General features: G+C 40.3%; 1 protein-coding gene across 5 annotated transcripts in view; it reads left to right on the top strand.

Moving 5' to 3' along the window:
• The first annotated feature begins 198 nt into the window (after positions 1 to 198).
• The window catches only part of LOC130869551 (ubiquitin carboxyl-terminal hydrolase 29-like), a 221,709-nt gene continuing 216,034 nt past the window's right edge, over positions 199 to 5,873 (top strand). For all 5 annotated transcript variants that reach the window (XM_057761805.1, XM_057761804.1, XM_057761802.1 and 2 more), the window contains exon 1: positions 199 to 874. The gene's annotated coding sequence lies outside the window, so the exon portion shown is untranslated. The remainder of the gene's footprint in view (positions 875 to 5,873) is intronic.

Below are 5,873 nucleotides of genomic sequence, written 5' to 3'. Positions count from 1 at the left end.
GCTGCGGGACACCTCCTTGTCAGGGTCCTCTGCAGAGGCGGAGCTTCTTCTTTGACCAATCAGAGACCCTGTTGCCCGCCTCGGGCCCTCACCACGCCTCCCACACCTTGCCAATCAGACTGCGGTTGTCAAGGCAACAGCTTGGCGCCAAGGCACGGAGTTGACGTCAACGGAGTCAGTGTTAGGGGCCCCCAAGCAGGGTCTGGAAAAGGGGGATGGGATGTGGGTGTGAAGGGATGCAGCCCCCCCAAAAGAAATCGAGGTGAAACTGAAATGCCTACCAATGATGGTCCAATGCAAAACCTGAGAAGAAAGAGAGGGATAAAGGACAAGCATATATTTGTCTAAAAAACGGGAAAAGGAAAAAAAAGCCATGAAAAATCGAGGCAAAAACATATACGTTGAGGTCTAACCACGAACGATAAAGGTGGAAGAAAGGAGTTTTCTGCCTGCAACACCCAAGCACTAAGCTCATTTCCTTAATAAACGAAGAGCTATTGGAAACCTACAAGGGACAGACAAAGGCAAACCAAAAAAAGGGGGCAAAAGAGACCGCAAGTCAGAGGACAATACAAATGGCTGGAAGAATCATGACTTGACTCGGCATAGCAAAACGCCAACCTGAGATACCGGGTGAAGGTGGTTTATGGCAGTGCGCTGAATCGCATGCTGTCACCCACCGTTGCGCGAAATCTACTGCGTAGAATAGCGAGAAATTGCGAGGGGAGTGAGCAGGTAGATTACCAAGCCTGCCTCTCATAGAAGAAATTCCTGTCACCGGAAAAAATAACGGGGTATCGCTGCCGCAAAGGACCTAGACCGTAATAGATGCGATGAAATAAAACACGTTGCTGAAGTTTGTACAAACGGAATGGTAAGTGTGGTTTTCTGCTTTTCTCTCTCATTTGTTTCTTTGTTTAAAATAAATAGGAATGCGGGCGAAGCTTCTGGAACGATGTACAAGAAAATTTTAACTGGTTACCTCTAGGAAAAGAAATGGGGGAGGGGAAGATAGAGTACAGAAAAATGATTTTGGCTTTATTCTCCTAGCCCATGAATTTTCTTGGCAGATAAATGGTATTTCTTCCCTGGCAGTAAAATCGATGAATTATTAAAAGTTTGTTAATGTACTATTGATGGAACCATTTCACTGCCAAGGAATTCAAGCAAAGGAAATAAGCACAGGTGTGTGAAAGACTAATTTCGGGGGGGGGGGTATTTACGGAGCGTGGCGTTCTTTCTTATGGCTAAATATGTACTGTGTAGAACATAATTGAATTCCAGTAAATCCACACAATTGTATTTTTGTGTGGCCGCTAAACTTCAGGTCGTATTTTTTATTAGGCACATAAAATGCAGTATTTTCATTTTAAGGGAAAAAAAAATTCAAGACCATGGTCCGTGGATTAAAAACAGTTTTACCTAAGAGTACAGCAAATATGATACCTCAGATTCAATTTTATATTTATACTTAAGGAGTTATTCGTGGTTGCTTGCTAGACAGAGAAGTGGTGTGCTTATGGACAGCCTACGCAGTTTTAAATCCCCGGACCTTGGGCAGGCTTTCTCCCCTCGCAGAGCCACAGAAGCATAGCGTATGAATGAAAATACTGTCCTTTCTATGCAAGTGCATGCAGTGAAGGTGAACGCCACACTATGCTTAAGTCTTTGAATCTGACTATCCATTCTGCTCAACAGGAGAGCTGGTAAACGCAGTCCGCGCTTAGGACTCCGCAGAAATTGGTTTTGGAGCCCCCAGGGAATCCTAATGTCTTGTTAAAGTTGTCCGGGTGGGGGTGTATTTTTGAAGGACTCTGTCCCTTGTAGCTGCAAAACCAGTTTATCTCTGGGTCATGGGTCATCGGTTCTCTGAGAATTCAGTAGGCTCTAAGAGCTCCCAGGGAGCTAGGACCCCCGTTTCCTCAGTATTCCTCAGGCTCACTTTCTCTCCATATTACAGTCAGTCTCTTTTCACCAGCTACACAACCTCCCTACACGTCTTTGGCTAACATATGTGCCATGAAGACTTCCTTTTGACGGCCCTGAAATTGCATGACAATTTTAGCAATTCTCTTCGTGCTTACATTCAACATCTGAAATGGACGGGTAACAACAACCATCTCTATTGTCTCTTGTTTGGGGCAACACTGCATGGTCCTCTGTATCCATGGCCTCTTCCCCTATCATAGCCCACTTTTCCTTTACTCAACCTCTGAACGCTGAATGTTCTTGCCTCAGAACATGGCTACCATTCTTACACAACCTCTTCCCAGGTAGCCACCTATTTCCTAACCTAGTCATAAGGTTTAGATGCCTAGTCATACACCAATAGATCCCAAATTTTAATCCTATGCCACAAAACTCTCCACACAACACAAGCCTCATATATTCCACAATCCACGTGAAAGCCAGATGCTTCATTCATGTATTTAGCAGGTAACTTAAAAGCACTGAAAACATGTTAGGGGCTAGGGATCGACGTAGTTCATTTGGTACAGCGCTTGCCTCACATGCATTAGACACTGGGTTCAATTCCCGCTAACAAACAGCATTTTTTTTTCTTTTTCCTCATCTCTAAAAACAGGGGCAGTTGTTATAAGCAAAAGCCTCACAATCTTTTATTTCTTTCAGGATATCCCACTGACTACATCCAAAACACACCCCAAATTTGTCCCATAGAGTCTCAGCCAGTTTTCCTACTAAGTTTCCTCTATTTCAAAGTCTTTCTTCTGGTGCTTCTCACCCTGCACCAGACTGGTTTTTGGAAGGTGCACAGAAGGCTCTTTCAAAGCATAGGAAAGGGTCCCCCCCCCCCCGAGTTTGAGTTACCTTCTGACCCCACACCAACCACCGCCAACAAAATTCAAAGAGCCATGCTACCTCTGAGCCTTGAAACGGCGTCAGATATTGGCCCTATAAAATCCAACTATCTTTCCTTATGAGTCCTGGATTTTATGCCTAAGAAAACTGCCCTTAAGAATGTAAATAGAGATTCTAATATTCTAATGAATATTAGATTTTAGAACTTTTTTATTTTTGTATTTCTAGTGGTAGGGATGTCACACGCATACTTCATGTTTCCGTATCAGGAAGACTCACGTGTCTCCCTGAAATTTCTGGTCTGTTCTATTGGCCCATTTATCGACCTCTGTGTATTATTAACACACCATATTCATTAATACCGATTTATAGTGCCTTGACTTCTGAAGGGGCTGCTCCACTCTTCAGTTTTCTAAATGATCCTGAATGTTCCTCACCTTGTTGCTTCCAAATGAATTTTCAAATGGGCTTGTCGAGTTTGATGAAAAAGCCTCCTGAGATTTGTATTCCTGTTTTATTAAGGTTGGGGGGTAATTTAGATAAGGCAGCAAATGTCATGCTATCAAATGCCTCCATCTCCGACCATGTCTGCGCTGCTGTTTGTTTCTATCCTACAGATATGAACAAGATAATGTAATAGGTAGGGTTTTTTTTTTCTTTAAAGGTCCTATTTGCCTTTAGAAGGTGTTTTTTCTATCCATTATTGTGGGTCATTTCTACTTGGTTATTTTGTAAAAAAAATAAATAAATAAATAAAAATTTCAGATTTATAAAAGTTGTCAAGATAATACAAAGATTCCTACTGCAATTTTCCCTGGATGAGAACATCATAACAGAACATTGGCAGAGGACACCATCAAAAAGAAATCAATACTAGCACAAAACTTGAGAATACAGACTGCATTTGGATTTTACCCATCTTTCCATTAATGTCTGTATCACAAACAAAACTCCCAATACCACACACACACAAATGGACAAAAACAGGACCCCACAATGCCACACACACACACAAATGGACAAAAACAGGACCCCACAATGCCACACACACACACACACATGCACAAAAACAGGACCCCACAATCCACATATACACACACACACGAGACCCCTAACACCATATACATACAAACAATATGATACAACGCACACACACACACACACAGAGGACCCCATGATAATACACACATACACACATACAAGCAGGACCCCCAATACCACACACACACATACAAACAGGACCCCAACACCAACACCACCAAATACACATGCACACACGCACACACAGATCAATACTCTACGATACAACACACACACACACACAAAAAATCCAGGACCCCACAATACTAGACGCATATACACACACACACACAAACAGGACCCCCAATACCATACACACAGGACCCCCCAATACCACACACACACAAACAGGACCCCAACACCACCACCACCAAACACACGCACACACACATACACACTCCTATATTCAGACTCTGTTTCTTAGCAGTCCCTATTTTCCATAAACTTGGCTGTTTGGGGGTTTATAAAGGGAAATACTGTATAGAACATTTCTCAATTTGGGTTTGTATGATGATTTTCTCATGAATTAACTTGAGTTATACAATTTTTTTGAAGAGAATATTGGCCATTGCTAGCTGTGTGTTGGTGTGTGAGCCGGTGAACTGGCGGCAGGTTTTTTTTTGTTGTTGTTATCTGGTTATCTTTTTATAGATTTCTCAGGGATTTTGAAAATATTAATATCTTCACTAATCATTGGGGTTTTTTTGTTTGTTTGAAACTTTCATTAACAATCGTATCTCTGTGGTGAGACAAAATAATTCTGATTCCAGACTTGAGAGAAAGGACAGTCTTAGCTTTGCCATCGAGTACAAATGTCCACTGTATACATTTTGACAGAGTCTTTTTATTGGAGGTTATAAAAATCCTAGCTTAAAAAAATTATACCATTGATGAGTTTAATTTTATGGCTTTTCTGTATTTGTTACGATTTGATGATTTCCTATCTGTTAAGGATGTGAACCACAGCAGTTGCTGGGGTTAAAATGTGTTTACATTCCTAAGCCCTATTTACCCGTGCTATGAGGGTCTGCTTTACACACACATATCAGTTTTGTGTTTCAGTTCACACTTTTTTATTATTATTATTTTACTGTCCTTCAAAATTATACAAGCCTTATAAAATACTTTAGCTTACAGTTTATCATCCTTTCTTCTAATAGGATTCTGCTTCTTATTGATACAGTTCTTGTTTTGTTTTTTTTTCTCATGCCTTTTTTTTTAAAAGTGGCTTTTGATTTTAACTGCCACATTCTTTTTTCTTTGTCATTTAATTTGCTCTTCATTTCTTTCCTAGTTATTTGGGCTCCTTTTCCTAGCTTCTTGAGTTCCATATTTATCTCGTTTATTTTTATTCTCTCTTAATTTTTAACATATGCATCGAAGGCTATAAATTCTCCTCCCAGTGCCACTTGAACCGGATCCCACATACCTCATCGTGGTTCAGATGCGCACTTTGTTTCCATTAGTGGCCTAGAGGAATGCGTTTACTGTTCTGAAGTACGTAAAAAAGAAATGTCTTTTGAATGTAGATTTTTGACAATCCACTGCATTGCAGTCAAATAGGACTAGTCTGTGCAATCTGCCATTCCTTTAGGCTTTCTTTATTTAAGGTATGACTGCTTTGAATTGTTTGAGGTGTTAGACAAGAGCCAGCTGTTCTCTAATTGCCAAGCATTAATTTCTATTTAAGTTCACAAGACCAAGCTTCTTAACTGTGTTTATATTGCTACTATTTTTTGTTCTATTTTGTCTGCTTTAGCTATCCATTCTAAATAGTTTCAATTAATAGAAACAGATATGCCTATGCTTTTACACTTGCAAATACTGGCATATTTATTTAATATGCTTTTTTTTTTTTTGCTGCCATTTTCTCCTTCCCAGATTTTCTATTGAGTTGGTTGAGTTTTCCTTACTGTCTTTTATTTCCTTTGTTTGTTTATTCCATTCTTCCATTTAATTCCTGTTAATTCTTT

Source organism: Chionomys nivalis, chromosome 2 (assembly GCF_950005125.1).
Source record: "Chionomys nivalis chromosome 2, mChiNiv1.1, whole genome shotgun sequence".
Taxonomy (NCBI): Eukaryota; Metazoa; Chordata; class Mammalia; order Rodentia; family Cricetidae; genus Chionomys; species Chionomys nivalis.
This window is presented reverse-complemented; position numbering and strand designations above follow the sequence as displayed.